This window comes from Hyperolius riggenbachi, chromosome 8, assembly GCF_040937935.1.
Source record: "Hyperolius riggenbachi isolate aHypRig1 chromosome 8, aHypRig1.pri, whole genome shotgun sequence".
NCBI lineage: Eukaryota > Metazoa > Chordata > Amphibia > Anura > Hyperoliidae > Hyperolius > Hyperolius riggenbachi.
In genome coordinates this window covers 20,756,176-20,773,516 of record NC_090653.1, presented here as the reverse complement: position 1 = coordinate 20,773,516, position 17,341 = coordinate 20,756,176, and positions in this window count along the sequence as shown.

Genomic DNA, 17,341 nt, shown 5'->3' with positions numbered 1-17,341 from the left:
GTTATGGTGCATGCACAACCATGAAGTGGTGTGATAGGTAGGACATGAAGTTAGATAAGTAACAGATTCCACTACAACTTCATGGCTAGTGTTGGGCGAACAGTGTTCGCCACTGTTCGGGTTCTGCAGAACATCACCCTGTTCGGGTGATGTTCGAGTTCGGCCGAACACCTGACGGTGTTCGGCCAAACCGTTCGGCCACATGGCCGAACTAAGAGCGCATGGCCGAACGTTCCCCGAACGTTCGGCTAGCGCTGTGATTGGCCGAACGGGTCACGTGGTTCGGGCCCGAACGCGCTCTGATTGGCCGAACGGTCACGTGGTTCGGGTAAATAAATACCCGAACCACGTCATATTTCCGCCATTTGTCTGTGGGTTTAGCTTTGGGTAGGCAGGCAGGGTAGTTCGCTCTCCAGCCACGCTAGCCAGGGTCCCCCCCAGTCATTGTGTGTCGCTGCTGGGAACAGTAGTACACCGCTCGCTCAGCCACACTATATATAGCATTGTTTACTGCCACTGTGTACCTCGCTCAGCCACGCTATATATATAGCATTGTGTTTTCTGACACTCTGTGTACACGGCTTAGGCTAGTCTGACTAATATAGCATTGTGTGTACTGCCACTGTGCACCTCGCTCAGCCACGCTATATATAGCATTGTGTGTACTGCCACTGTGCACCTCGTTCAGCCACGCTATATATAGCGTTGTGTGTACTGCCACTGTGCACCTCGCTCAGCCACGCTATATATATAGCATTGTGTTTTCTGACACTCTGTGTACACGGCTTAGGCTAGCCTGACTAATATAGCATTGTGTGTACTGCCACTGTGCACCTCGCTCAGCCACGCTATATATAGCATTGTGTGTACTGCCACTGTGCACCTCGCTCAGCCACGCTATATATAGCATTGTGTGTACTGCCACTGTGCACCTCGCTCAGCCACGCTATATATATAGCATTGTGTTTTCTGACACTCTGTGTACACGGCTTAGGCTAGCCTGACTAATATAGCATTGTGTGTACTGCCACTGTGCACCTCGCTCAGCCACGCTATATATAGCATTGTGTGTACTGCCACTGTGCACCTCGCTCAGCCACGCTATATATAGCATTGTGTTTTCTGACACTCTGTGTACACGGCTTAGCCTGACTAATATAGCATTGTGTGTACTGCCACTGTGCACCTCGCTCAGCCACGCTATATATAGCATTGTGTTTACTGCCACTCTGTGTACACCGCTCAGCCAGACTATATACCGTTGTTTACTGACACTCTGTGTACACCGCTCAGCCAGACTATATACCATTGGTTACTGACACTCTGTGTACACCGCTCAGCCAGACTATATACCATTGTTTACTGACACTCTGTGTACACCGCACAGCCAGACTATATACCATTGTTTACTGACACTCTGTGTACACCGCTCAGCCAGACTATATACCATTGTTTACTGACACTCTGTGTACACCGCTCAGCCAGACTATATACCATTGTTTACTGACACTCTGTGTACACCGCTCAGCCAGACTATATACCATTGTTTACTGACACTCTGTGTACACCGCTCAGCCAGACTATATACCATTGTTTACTGACACTCTGTGTACACCGCTCAGCCAGACTATATACCATTGTTTACTGACACTCTGTGTACACTGCTCAGCCAGACTATATACCATTGTTTACTGCCACTCTGATTCTGCTGGGAACAGTAGTACACCGCTCGCTCAGCCAGACTATATGGCATTGTGTTTACTGCCACTCTGTGTACACCGCTCAGCCACACTATATAGCATTGCGTACTCTGCCAGTCAGTGTGTATATTGCTGGGATCAGTAATACTCCACTCACCGTCAACCACTATATGAGCTCAACATGAGTTCCCCAGAGACCTCCGCTGTGAGCAGCACTCCCAACAACAGCAACAGCCAATGCCCCACGCAAGCTATAACATCCACCCCAGCAGCCAGTGGTCAGCAGCAGCCCTCCCCGGAGGAGAACGTTGTGTCCATCGGTCCGGCGCCAGAGCGATTAATGAGGGCTGCCATTGAGGAGATGATGGGGCCTGATGTGGAGGAGGAGGTCTGGCTCAGGCCAGCATCCCAAGTTAATGTTGAGGACGATGAGGGGTCTGTGTCTGGGGATGTTGGGGTGGCAGAGGTGGTGGGTGGTTCAGACTCAGGAGAAGAGTTGTATGATGAGGATGATGATCGGGACCATCTGTATGTGCCTCAGAGTCTGACCCCGGAAAACATGTTGTATCGTGTGTTTAGGTACTAAAATCTGCGTTCCCTCCCAGTAGTGTTGGGCGAACAGTGTTTGCCACTGTTCGGGTTCTGCAGAACATCACCCTGTTCGGGGTGACTATATAGCAGCCTATATAGCATTGTGTTTAATGCCACTCTGTGTACACGGCTCAGCCACACTATATAGCATTGTGTTTACTTCCACTCTGTGTCTGCTGGGAACTGTAGTACACCGCTCACCCGCCACTGTATAGCATTGTGCTCTGTGTCGCTGCTGACAAAAGTGGTACACCGCTCACCCACCACTGTATAGCATTTCTGTACTGCCACTGTACTGCTGCCAGTCAGCGTGTACTTTAAGGATAAGTGAAATGAGGAAGAAATCCGGTGAAAGAGGGAGGGGCAAGGGAAGAGGTGTTTCCCCTGACGGTTCACGTACAGGCCACAGGGGAGCACCCAAGAAAACCCACTCAATACCGCCCATGTTGTCCAGGACAACAACCCTCACAGATCCAAAAGAACAGGACCAGATAATTACTTGGATGACCTCTCAAGCGTCCAGCAGTGGGTTAAGCAGCACCAGCACATCACGCACGAGGTCCGAGTCCTCAGCCAGTTACAAGGAGCCAGTGGGCACAAAGCTGACACAACCGGCAGCGACACCACGCACACAACTGCCAGATAACCAGACGACGTTGGAGTGAGCTGCGCAGAGGTTGTTCTGGGGAGCTCTACTCCACGGCGGCGGCCCCCCACAATGACATATGACGAGTTTGAGGAGATGGAAGAGGAGGGTATGGACAATGTGGACATAGACCCAGATTTTGTTTGTGAACGAGAACATCGCCGTCGTAGCAGCAGCACAGATGAGTCTGTTGAGGAACCCACTGCTGCACGAGTTCGCCTTGTGCCACAAGGTAGGCGGCGCGCAATTTCAGGCACCGCAAGCATGGTTCAAGTGAGAGGCAAAAGAGGCGCAAACAGAAATCGCCAGCAAGGCAGGTGCTCCAAAGTCTGGGCTTTCTTTGAAGACTGCACTGAGGATGTTACCATGGAGATTTGCAAGGTGTGCAAGACCCGCCTGAGCAGGGGGAAAAGTATTAACAACCTCTCCACCACCAGCATGAGCTGCCACATTCTATCCAAACATCCCACACTGTGGGCAAATGCGGCAGGACAGGGTACCACCAGCAACACTGCCTCCCTTGGGTTCACCAGACTCACCACCAGACCCGCCTCAGCAGCAGCAGTAGTCCAGCCATTGCGTGGTTCACAACATTCACAAACATCAGACGATGCTGACACTGTCACTTTCCGGACTAGTGCTCTTGAGGTCTCCCAGTGTTCATCAAACACAACAACCAACAGCCCTTCGGTGTGCAGCCCTACGGTTGAGTTGTCTGTCTCTGAGATGTTTGAGCGCAAGAGGAAATTGCCAGCAAATGACCCCCGGGCCGTGGCAGTAACAGCCAGCCAGCATAGCCAAGGTTCTGGCCTGCGAAATGCTGCCATATCGAGTGGTGGAGACAAACAGCTTCAAGGGCATGATGTCAGTGGCCATCCCACGTTACGTGGTTCCCAGACGCTACCACTTTGCGCGCTCTGCAGTGCCTGAGTTGCATGAGCACGTGGTCAGCTAAATAACCCGAAGCTTGAAGAATGCCGTTGCCTGCAAGGTTCACCTCACCACTGACACCTGGACGAGTGCGTTCGGCCAGGGTCGATACATCTCCCTTACCGCGCACTGGGTGAACCTTGTGGAGCCTGGCAGCGATTCCTCACCTGCTACGGCGCGGGTGTTGCCCACGCCGCAAACAGCTGCACCGCCGTCCCTCCCACTGGATAACAACAGCAGCACCTACCTCTCTGACTCCTTCTCCTCCAACGCATCTCAAAGCTGTACCTCATCCGGAAACGCTAACCCAGCACCAGCAGCAGTAGGATCGTGGAAGCAGTGCAGCACAGCTGTTGGCATGCGTCAGCAAGCGTTGCTGAAGCTGATCTGCCTTGGGGATAAGCAGAACACAGGGGAGGAAATTTGGAGGGGAATAAAGGAACAGACAGATTTGTGGCTGGCACCGCTGGACCTGAAACCGGGCATGAAGCTAGACACCTGGCACGAACTGGCAATGTACGCAATAGAGGTGCTGGCTTGCCCGGCAGCCAGCGTTATGTCGGAACGCTGTTTCAGTGCTGCCGGAGGCATCGTCACAGATCGGCGTATCCGCCTCTCCACAGAAAATGCAGACCGTCTGACTCAAATTAAAATGAATCAATCCTGGATTGGAAACGACTACGCAACACTCCAGGACCCCAACCAAGTAACATGACCAATGAACATCTGGGATGGTTTAGCGTTTCCGGTCCCTGTTTATTGAACCTCTCATCTGTATTACATTTATGACTGCATGGCGGTACAAAGCATGCTATCCGCACGCTTCTTGTCCTCATGCAAGGCCTGGGTTGTTGTGTCTCACAAAGCGTGGCTTTCTCCTCCTGCGCCTCCTCCTGTTCCATCACGTGTGCTGCTGCTGCTGGGTTAGCGTTGCCGGTCCCTGTTTATAGAACCTCTTATCTTTATTACATTTATGACTGCATGCATGGCGGTAAAAAGCATGCTATCCGCACGCTTTTTGTCCTCATGCAAGGCCTGGGTTGTTGTGTCTCACAAAGCGTGGCCTTCTCCTCCTGCGCCTCCTCCTGTTCCATCACGTGTGCTGCTGCTGCTGCTGCTGGGTTAGCGTTGCCGGTCCCTGTTTATGGAACCTCTTATCTTTATTACATTTATGACTGCATGGCGGTACAAAGCATGCTATCCGCACGCTTCTTGTCCTCATGCAAGGCCTGGGTTTTTGTGTCTCACAAAGCGTGGCCTTCTCCTCCTGCGCCTCCTCCTGTTCCATCACGTGTGCTGCTGCTGCTGCTGCTGGGTTAGCGTTGCCGGTCCTTGTTTATGGAACCTCTTATCTTTATTACATTTATGACTGCATGGCGGTACAAAGCATGCTATCCGCACGCTTCTTGCCCTCATGCAAGGCCGGGGTTGTTGTGTCTCACAAAGTGTGGCCTTCTCCTCCTGCGCCTCCTCCTGTTCCATCACATGTGCTGCTGCTGGGTTAGCGTTACCGGTCCCTTTTCCTGGAACCTCTTATATGTATTACATTTATGACTGCATGCCGACAAAAAACATGTTACCTGTGCAAAGAAAACAGACATTTCCCGCATTTAAAAGACAGTTTTCCCTTTGAAACTTTAAAATCGATTTTCTCAAAAACTATAACCTCTTTTTGCTAATTTTTTTTCCTCTTGTACCCACTCCCAAGGTGCACATACCCTGTAAATTTGGGGTATGTAGCATGTAAGGAGGCTTCACAAACCACAAAAGTTCGGGTCCCCATTGACTTCCATTATGTTCGGAGTTCGGGTCGAACACCCGAACATCGCGGCCATGTTCGGCCTGTTCGGCCCGAACCCGAACATCTAGATGTTCGCCCAACACTATTCATGGCACCAGATCAGAATCAGAATCATTTATTTCACGAAGTACAAAGGGGGTGTTGTACTTGGAACTGGTTTTGGCTCACACAGGTTCTGGAAGGAGGGGGGGGGGTAATGTCTGAAAGCCAAGAGCCGAGGCTGCCATACTACAGTGCCACCAGCCCAGGCGCACTTTGCATTATCTATTATCCCTAAGGAGACATCAAATGGAGGGGGGGGGAGGTGAAGGTTCAGCGGTGATGACCCAGTTCTTCATGATAGAAACCTGCTTTGATACTGTTACTAATAGATGCTTCTTTTGATTATTGTGTTTTGGGTCAGTATAACAAAAACAAGAATTCTAGTATTTCTGGGTAACTGATCAAGTGTTATCCCACGTTCTTAGTTTCCAGTGGCTGATGCAACACCAGCAGTCCATGTCATCTATTCCTCTCCAGGATGTTGATGTTCCGTTACCTTCTGCCAGATCACACCCACACTTAATGTCAGCACCTTCTTTGGTGTTCTAAATTAATTTTACCTCCAACTTTCCTCTGAATGTCATGTGTAAAAAACACCCTACAAAACAAACACTGCAGGCATTGGCCCTCATAGGTGGATTACAAAAATGTTACATCAACTTGATTAATGACTTTCTTGGCCCATCTACAAGTTTCTTTACTGCATGTCACAGACCTTGAGATGTGTACACTTGCTAATTACAATTATTCAGCCCCATTTCATATTCATTGTATCACAAAGTTTTTAACTACAGTAATTCAGTTTTATGTTGAGTGACCGTTATTGTGATGCTAGATCAGAGGCGCTCCAGCAGGTGTCAATGCACTGCACCATGAACACTATCACAGCTGTGTGAGGATAAGACCTTGTATCGAGATTGCAGAATTATGTAGTATGACACAGCGCAGGTGAATGGGTTTTCTTCCTAGGTAGTTCTATGTTCCACTCCTCCACCACCTGTATATGCATTCAAGTGCAGGAAAACGAAACAGTAATGCACTCAGTGGTATATGTCGTGCTCACTTTATTTCTGGATAAAAGGCAGCAAAGGTATAGGAGTTTACACTTACTTTGCGAGGGTCCTAATCCACTTAGGGCCCCCACCCCCGTGTATAGCGTTTCCCACACAAGACAGCCTAACACATGACCTCAGTAACTGCTGCCCACTCTTGTCCCTGCAAGGGAAAAAAGAAAATGAATTATATACTATTATTTGTATTGATTTATAAAGTGCCAACATATTCCATGGTGCATAGACTGTTAAAAACACACACGTGTTAGTAATGAATAAACAGACAAACCGAGAGCCCAGTATAGTGCAGTATGTATTGGAATAGGGAGGAAAAAATGACAAGTAAGTATTATACTTACAAACATGGGTTACCACTTAGGCAACCACTTTTTAAGCAGGTGGGGAGATTAGACCTGTCCCCACTCAGGAATAAGATGTCGCTCTCTGTAGAAGAAGGAAGAAGAGGGTGTATCACCCTTCCACCAAGGGTGGAAAACTGGATATATCGATGTGCAGAGGCGCCAAAAGGATAAAATACGCTAAAAAGTTTAAAATATTCTGGTGGTGGTGGTGGACCAGCTACTCTAAAATAGACACGAGGCTGTCGCTTGAAGTCAAGACAATTTGTTCACATACTCCGAGATAAAACTGCAATGCGTTTCATGGGAAAGACCCTGCTTCTTCATGCATTAAATAACAGGAGTATCACACTAAAAATGAGAGAGATGAAGAGCATATCAAAGCGCTGTATGTGTTTAGTTGCATTATATGTATACATGGAAATATATTTCTCACTAAAATACCGCTTTTCCACCTGCCCACACCAAGCCTATGCATAAACACCCCCCCCCCCCCCCCCCTGGCTTTACACTATTCCTGGTGCAATATTTTAAGTCATTCTCTGGCTACCAAAATGTTTATATAAAGGTACTATTCTATTACAGTAACCACAACCTCTGCCACCCCACCCACGAAGCAATATTTTGTTTACTGCATCCCCCAATACAATACTATATTAGTATATTTCCATGTATGCATATAATACAACTATACACATACAGTGCTCTGATATTCTCTTCATCTCTGTCATTTTTAGTGTGATACTCCTGTTATTTAATGCCTGAAGAAGTGGGTTCTTGCCCGTGAAACGCGTTGCAGTTTTATCTCGAAGAATGTGAATAAATTGTTTTGACTTCAAGGAACAGCATCGTGTCTATTTTAGAGTGTCTGGTCCACCACCACCACCTGAATATTTTAAACTTTTTAGCGTATTTTATCCTTTTGGCGCCTCTGCACATCGATATAACATGTTAGTAATGAGTTGGAAATATTAAGGTTAATATTGTAACAACATGGTGACATAAAACATAGTAATAGTTGAAAAAAAAGAGAATACTTTAAAAGTTTATGTTGTGGATTTCTTCATCCTACTATGCTTGTGGCCCAAAAGATAAATAAAAATGCAATATTATTTTTATATCATAATCTGTTATATAATCTTTTATATTTTTAGTCAATTTAAAATACCGTGTTCATGTTGTCTAAACAGGAGCTTAGCAAGTACCCTTTAAAAAACTATTCAGAGCTAATGAAGAGTTGTTATAACTAAGGTCCATCCTTGAGTATGAGTGTTGTACATAAGAGAAGAACCGGATTCATCTGGGATCCCCCCAAGACTTAATCTATATTCTTTAATTAGTAAATTTAAATTGATCCTCTTAATTTTTGCTGATGCCATCACTAGATATTGTCGTTTTATATAAGTATTTTATATTTCAATGATTTTTATTGGAGATACACAGTATCATACAACATGCATTGTAAAAGTAGCATTGGAAAGTTGTTGTAAGCAGAAGACTCGTGATCACGACCTCATGATGAGAATCCCTGACAGCAGGGTCGGACAACTATCTTTAAAGTGGGATGAAACTCCATATTAACCTCCTTGGCGGTAACCCCGTGTGTGACACGGGGTAAGCCGCCGGAGGGTGCCGCTCAGGCCCTGCTGGGCCGATTTTAATAATTTTTTTTTTGCTGGACGCAGCTAGCACTTTGCTAGCTGCGCCAGCACTCTGATCGCCGCCGGCCCCTTTGCGATCGCCGCTATCTGCTGCGGCGCGGGCCCCCCCCCCCCTCCAGACCCCAGCGCTGCCTGGCCAATCAGTGCCAGGCAGCGCCGAGGGGTGGCCCGGGACTCGGTGACGTCATCCCGCCCCGTCGCCATGGCGACGGGGGAAGCCCTCCAGGAAATCCCGTTCTATGAACGGGATTTCCTGATCGGAGATCGCCGAAGGCGATCGAAGCGGGCGGGGGGGGTGCCGCTCAGCAGCGGCTATCATGTAGCGAGCCCTCGGCTCGCTACATGATTAAAAAAAATTTTTTTTTAAAAAAACCTGCTGCGCTCCCTCCTGGCGGTATTTTTCATACCGCCAAGGAGGTTAACTGAAAAATTTTAAATAAATCATCATGTAAAAAATTATTTATTTAGCTTACCTTTCCTGTTTTTTTTTAGTGTTCACTGTCAGATTTAAGAGAAATGTGATATGAAAAAAAAGAAAAAAAAATATTTCTGCTGGTTTCCATCTTTAGTGTTTCTCTGTGATGCCAAAAGTGATGTCACTTCTGCCCTTTTTTAAACCCGCATCAGTGTTATTTTAATGATTATTTAAGAGATTATTGGTCCACCCGTGGAAAACATCACCTAGATATCAGCCTTACATCACCCTGTAAACTCTTTAGCGGGAGGGTTGTTAAAGACCTTCCGGTCATAGTGTCCTTATCCTATCTGAAATGTGCAGTTTCTGTTATTTACTTTTTGAGATAAGCTTGTTAATGTAGCTAAACAAAAAAGACTCTCAACAATTCTGTTGGCAGTGCACAGTTTGGCACAGTTCAGAAAAGACACACAGACCAGGTAAAAAATTTAAATATAAAATTAGGGGACACACTGTATAGGGACCAATAAAAAAATAGGTTTACACATATATTTTGTGCACTATTTTAGGCATTTTTTTCGGGGGATAGTACAACCCTCATTAGGCTCAAGAACCATGTGATGGTCTTCAGGCTGAATACAACTTTTAGAAGGAGGAGGAACCGAGCATATATCTGTAGGTTGGATTCAAACATCTGCAGGCGAGAACAGGGTGCAATCATCCATAGGATGGATGCAAAGACCAGCAGACTGGAAAATGGTGCAGTTATCTGTAAGCTCGATGCAAGCAACTGCAGGCTAGAACCGGGTGCAGTTATCTTTAGCTCAATGCAAACGTTTGCAGGTCATAAGCAGTTAGCTTCTCGTGAGGGAAATTATCTGTTGGCAGGAGCAGAGTAGAGGTTAGGGCCACTGCACACCAAAAAGTGCTAGCATAATCGCAAAAGCTTAGTGCTTTTTTTAAGTGATTTTCCTAGGCGGTTCTAGGCATATGCCTAGCGATTTTCTAATCATGCATATCAATTTTTGGAGCGTTTTGGTGTAGTGTTAGTTATTTTTTGTAATAGTACAGCTGTAACTTAAAGTGAATGTTTACCGTTCAAAAAAAGGAAAAGTCAGATACTCACCTAAGGAGAGGGAAGGCTCGGTCCTAATGAGCCTTCCCTCTCCTCTCCTGGTGCCCGGTCCCGCGCAGGATCCCCCGTGGCAGTATTCGACCAGTTTGGTCAAATACTGCCACTTCCGCATGCCGAAGGGAGCTTTTGGAAGCCTTCGGGAGCACTCGGGCTCCCGATGACGCGGCTGCTCCATACTACGCATGCGCGAGCGTTCTCTATGATGCGCTCGCGTGTACGTAGTTTGGAGCGGCCCAGCTTCGGAAGCCCGAGTGCTCCTGAAGACCTCCGAAGTCCCTGCGGCAGCGGACGCGAACGGGGGAGCCTTCGCAGCACTGAGGGCACCGGGAGAGGAGAGGGAAGGCTCATTAGGACCGAGCCTTCCCTCTCCTTAGGTGAGTATCTGACTTTTTCTTTTTTTAAATGGTACCCATTGGCTTTAACAGCTTCTGTAACAAAACTGCTTGGAAAATTCCTCTGGCCTAGTGCTTTTCAGAGTGATTTTCCACTTTCCTATACTTAACATTGAATCACCTCATAAATCAGCAAAAATGCTGCAGGACCTGCATTTGCGTTTGGGAAAAAATGTTATCACTCTGGTGTGCTCCATTCCATTCATATACATTAGCCAAGTGCTTTTCAAAGCAATGGCATTTAAAAAAAATGTTCAGAAGTGCTCTTGGTGTGCACCAGACCTTACTGGTTGCAAGAGAGGAATGGATATTGAAGGAAAATATTTCCATTTGGATTCCACTTTTTTGAGAGTCTTATAAGCTGGACCAGACTTTTGATCAAAATATGCTGCCTTAATTGGTGTACAGGTTCAGTTTTAGCCATTGAGTGCTGTGAGCTTTGAATGTAGGCAGAGGTAGACAGAGAATGAATGGAAATAGGAGAAGAAAGGAAGCAGGTTAACAAGATTTCCTGACATATGGAGATTAGGAGAGAAGCTGAATTACTTTTGCAGAAGTTAATTAATCAATTAGAGATTGAGCTGAACACAAACAAGCAATCATATAGTTAATGTAAGAGCTGCTCATAGTTAAGGAGTGATCTAAAGGTTTGGTCAACAATGTGTATTATTTGAAAAAAAAAAATCTCCTTTGGTCCTAGTATGTGCAATTGTATAAGTAATGCTATTAGGTTTATTCACATTAAAGACCATGTCAATAAGGAGAGGTATAGAAGATGCCCAATCGTATCTGTATATTCAATTGCTCCAGATGACTTTAGAAAATTGGATGATTTTGGTTAAAGGAGGGATTAAAGTTGGGTCTGGTGCTGTCCATCAAAAGGAGAATGGATAGACCGAGGCCAACCAATGCTCCATGATCTCCTTCCATTTAGCATAAGCTTATAAGTGGGTCCATGGTATGACATGTGGTAAAAGTGCTTCTAAATAATATCTGGCAATATCTGGAACACCTAGTCCCCATGCTCCCTTCTATGTCATAGCACCAATTTGGCAATATTGTGCTTTTTGAATGCTCGAATAAAATTATATTATTTTTGAGTGACTTGGAAATGCGTGTAGGGACACACACCAGAAGAGTCTCAAAATTGCAAAGGGATTTATGATGGATCGTCATAGATATACTAAGTATTCTGCCAAAGAATGATAATTTAAGGAGGCATTTTTATCTTGGAAGAAGAGGTTATAAATTATGGAAAATTTAGAAACAGTAAGAATTAGTGACATGCACACATTTTGTGTAATCATAATTTCCCATCATAATTCGCAATCATGATGTGAAATAATAATGAGAAATTTTAGAAAAAAAAATCATATTAATTTCACCTGTAAGAACCATAATTTTGCATAACTTTTTGCTTAATTCCATGCCAATTGTAGCAATTCATAGCAAAATGCTTTTGTAAACAAAATTGCTAGGGAAGTAATGGGAACAAGTCATAAAAAGAATTGTTCAGAAAGACTTTGTGGTTTTTGAGAAAATCTTTTTTAAAAATGTTTTTCAAACTGCATTTTTCAGAGATTAAAAAACATTTTTCTTTGCATTTTATTTTAAACTGATTTTCTCAAAAACGACAAGGTCTTTTTGAAAAATGATGGTGATGATTGCATGTACGGGGGCTTTTCTATTAACCTCTACATTTTGCACAAAATGACCACAAATTTTGCGTTATTACACAAAATTGTGATGGATTACACAAAACAAATTGACTTTCCAAATAGTAATTATGAATGACCATAAATGTAAAAATGTATGCTAAATTTAGGGTAATCATAATAAGCAGAGTGTGATCATCACTGATAAGAATTATAATCTGGAGTAATTTTAAGCCTTATATATTTCAGTGAAGCAGTGGGCATTGTGTATGGTAAACTAATTTGGGCCGTAGAAATAACATATAGAAGGGATAACGCTTTGGTAAGAGAACAAGTAAATGTCAAATGCTCCAGGAAGAAATCATGGTGCATGTGAGACAAACAGGCCTTTTAGCATTCTGCTCACAGTGTAAGCGACTTATTCACTTTCTCATACAATTTCTGACCAGATAATAGCAATGATTTAACTGTACAGGAATTCATCAGATCTTTTAATTAGTTCTGTAGACTAATCAATAGCCTCAATTCCCCACCATTGTTGGTGGGGAATCTCCTCAGTTGACATGAACCTTTCTTTCTTATGGATGGAACCCAAAGCGAAATGTTGGTCTCTAAATCATGTAGTGTGAACTTCCCATAGTGTGGATAGTTAATCTACAGAGCCAGTGTTGAGGGAAAAGTCTAGTAGTGAGACTTCAGGGCAGATCTAGTTGACTTATTCTGTAACATACACTCACCTAAAGGATTATTAGGAACACCTGTTCAGTTTCTCATTAATGCAATTATCTAATCAACCAATCACATGGCGGTTGCTTCAATGCATTTAGGGGTGTGGTCCTGGTCAAGACAATCTCCTGAACTCCAAACTGAATGTCAGAATGGGAAATAAAGGTGATTTAAGCAATTTTGAGTGTGGCATGGTTGTTGGTGCCAGATGAGCCGGTCTGAGTATTTCACAATCTGCTCAGTTACTGGGATTTTCATGCACAACCATTTCTAGGGTGAGCATTGTTTCTGACCATGTCCATCCCTTCATGACCACCATGTACCCATCCTCTGATGGCTACTTCCAGTAGGATGATAAACCATATCACAAAGCTCAAATCATTTCAAATTGGTTTCTTGAACATGACAATGAGTTCACTGTACTAAAATGGCCCCCACATTTACCAGATCTCAACCCAATAGAGCATCTTTGGGATGTGATGGAACGGGAGCTTCGTGCCCTGGATGTGCATCCCACAAATCTCCATCAACTGCAAGATATTATCCTATCAATATGGGCCAACATTTTTAAAGAATGCTTTCAACACCTTGTTGAATCAATGCCACATAGAATTAAGGCAGTTCTAAAGGTGAAAGGGGGTCAAACACCGTATTAGTATGGTGTTCCTTATAATCCTTTAGGTGAGGTGTATGTTGAAGTACTTCAACACCTTCAAGAAGGCCCTTTAAAACTTACCTTTTCACTCTGGCCTACCACCCCTCACTAGTGCTCTAAACCTGCATCGGAATTTGGTCTCCTACCTTTCGTGTCCATATTGTTCACTTTAGATAGTAAGCCTTTGGGCAGGGTCCTCCTCCTTTTGTGTCCTACCTGATTATGCACCTCCATTACTGTGCACCCATGCTATGCATTTGAGTGAACTCAACTTGCCTAATCCCCATGCTCCCCTCCAGTGACTGACTAAGAATTACCTTGTACTCCTACTGTGCTGCGTGATCTGGTTTTTCTTGTATTCCTGTATTTTCGTATTGCTGTATGTAATCTCTAGATATTGTCTGTAACCTTAACTAATGTCCAGCTCTGCATAATATGTCGGCGCTTTATAAATACAATAAATAAATAAAATACTAGCAATATGGTTTGGGTTTAATTATTGGTAGAGCAAGCCTCTAATCTTAGTGTTAGTGTTTTAAAACGGGGAATAAAAAGTGCATCCATTATGAGAAGGATTTGCTATTTTAACCACTTAAGCCCGAAGGGTTGAAATTTTTTTACATCCGAGCAACTTTCACCCCCCATTCATTTGCCAATAACTTTATCACTACTCATCACAATTAATTGATCTATATCTTGTTTTTTCCGCCACCAATTAGGCTTTCTGTGGGTGGTATATTTTGCTAAGAGCCACTTTACTGTAAATGCATTTTAACAGGAAGAATAAGAAAAAAATTGAAAAAATTCATTATTTCTCAGTTTTCAGCCATTATAGTTTTAAAATAATACATGCCTCCATAATTAAAACTCACGTATTGTATTTGCCCATATGCCCCGGGTATTTCACTGTTAAAATTATGTCCCTATCACAATGTATGGCGACAATATTTTATTTGGAAATAAAGGTGCATTTTTTCCGTTTTGCGTCCATCACTGTTTAGAAGCCCATAATTTATTAAATCACATTGATATACTCCTTTGACATGAATATTTAAAAAGTTCAGACCCTTAGGTAACTATTTATGTTTTTTTGTTTTTTTTATTATTGTAATTTTTTTTTTTTAATTTAAACTTGTATGTGGGTATTTTTTGGTGTGGGAGGTAAACAGGGTTTTTTTAATATATTTATAGGTTTATTCTTAAAACTTTTTTTTTTGGGTGTAATTTGCTATTTGGCCACAAGATGGCCAGAATCAAAAAGTCCTGGGAGTGATCGATCTCGCTCCCAGGCAGAAGAAAGGAGACCAGAGCTCAGAAAAGCCGCAGCGTCTGAAGAGACGCTGTCGGCTTTTCTCCGGGGGGGTCCGATCAGCGAAAGGGATTTATAATCCCTTTCACTGATCGGTGGGCTAGCGGCCAGCAGCGGGGGCGCGCACAGGGGGGGGGCAACGGGACCCGAGGGAGTGCGCGCAGCCCAACTGGACGAGAAATCTCGTCCAGTTGGGCTTAAGTGGTTAATTGTGTCAAGAAAGATATATGGTCTTATAATATCTTCTCAAGAACAACTCCATGTAAATGGGAGGAGCAACCTTGTTCAATTCACCTCCTTGAATTAAGGCTGGGGTGTCCATATCTTCTTAAAAGATCAAAACTTTTGATTATAATAAAGTGTGCTCCTCATAGGAGGGATACATGTGCACCTGAACTAATCTGGCTTGATCTAATTTATACTTTAGGATGTTTCGAATCACTTTTTTTGATCAAGTACATTGATTTACAAACAATGAGTATTAAGTAGAATTAATAAGTATTGCTAACCCAGCATTAAAGCACGCAAATTTACCCAAATGTCCATGAACCAGTCGTTCGCGGCGGGCTCCATAGACTTAAATGGCAGGCAAATGGCCACCAAATTTAGCGGTAAATAGCAAAGCCCCATACATGCTAGAAACACCAAATTTGCAGGGTATGTTAAGCGGGAAGCAAAACATTCAAAAAGACCTTATAGTTTTTGAGAAATCGATTTTAAATTTCTTGTTCTGAGTGTGGTACAGTGGGTTGCAAAAGTATTTGGCCCCCTTGAAGTTTTCCACATTTTGTCACATTACTGCCACAAACATGAATCAATTTTATTGGAATTCCACGTGAAAGACCAATACAAAGTGGTCTACACATGAGAAGTGGAACGAAAATCATACATGATTCCAAACATTTTTTACAAATAAATAACTGCAAAGTGGGGTGTGCGTAATTATTCAGCCCCCTGAGTCAATACTTTGTAGAACCACCTTTTGCTGCAGTTACAGCTGCCAGTCTTTTAGGGTATGTCTGTACCAGCTTTGCACATCTAGAGACTGAAATCCTTGCCCATTCTTCTTTGTAAAACAGCTCCAGCTCAGTCAGATTAGATGGACAGCATTTGTGAACAGCAGTTTTCAGATCTTGCCACAGATTTTCGATTGGATTTAGATCTGGACTTTGACTGGGCCATTCTAACACATGGATATGTTTTGTTTTAAACCATTCCATTGTTGCCCTGGCTTTATGTTTAGGGTCATTGTCCTGCTGGAAGGTGAACTTCCGCCCCAGTCTCAAGTCTTTTGCAGTTTTCAAGAGGTTTTCTTCCAAGTTTGCCCTGTATTTGGCTCCATCCATCTTCCAGTCAACTCTGACCAGCTTCCCTGTCCCTGCTAAAGAGATGCACCCCCTGAGCATGATGCTGCCACCACCATATTTGATAGTGGAGATGGTGCATTCTGAGTGATGTGCAGTATTAGTTTTCCACCACACATAACGTTTTGCATTTTGGCCAAAAAGTTCCATTTTGGTCTCATCTGACCAGAGCACCTTCTTCCACATGGTTGCTGTGTCCCATACATGGCCTGTGGCAAACTGCAAACGGGACTTCTTATGCTTTCTGTTAACAATGCCTTTCTTCTTGCCACTCTTCCATAAAGGCCAACTTTGTACAGTGCATGACTAATAGTTGTCCTATGGACAGAGTCTCCCACCTGAGCTGTAGATCTCTGCAGCTCGTCCAGAGTCACCATGGGCCTCTTGACTGCATTTCAGATCAGCGCTCTCCTTGTTTGTCCTGTGAGTTTAGGTGGATGGCCTTGTCTTGGTAGGTTTACAGTTGTGCCATACTCCTTCCATTTCTGAATGATTGCTTGAACAATGCTCCGTGGGATGTTCAAGGCTTTGGGAAGCTTTTTGTAGCCTAAGCCTGCTTTAAATTTCTCAATAACTTGTTCCCTGACCTGTCTTGTGTGTCTTTTGGACTTAACGGTGTTGTTGCTTCCAATATTCTCTTAGACAACCTCTGAGGCCCTCACAGAGCAGCTGTATTTGTACTGACATTATATAACACACAGGTGCACTCTATTTAGTCATTAGCACTCATCAGGCAATGTCTATAGGCAACTGACTTCACTCAGATCAAAGGGGGCCGAATAATTATGCACACACCACTTTGCAGTTATTTATTTGTAAAAAATGTTCGGAATCATGTATGATTTTCGTTCCACTTCTCACATGTACACCACTTTGTGTTGGTCTTTCATGTGGAATTCCAATAAAAT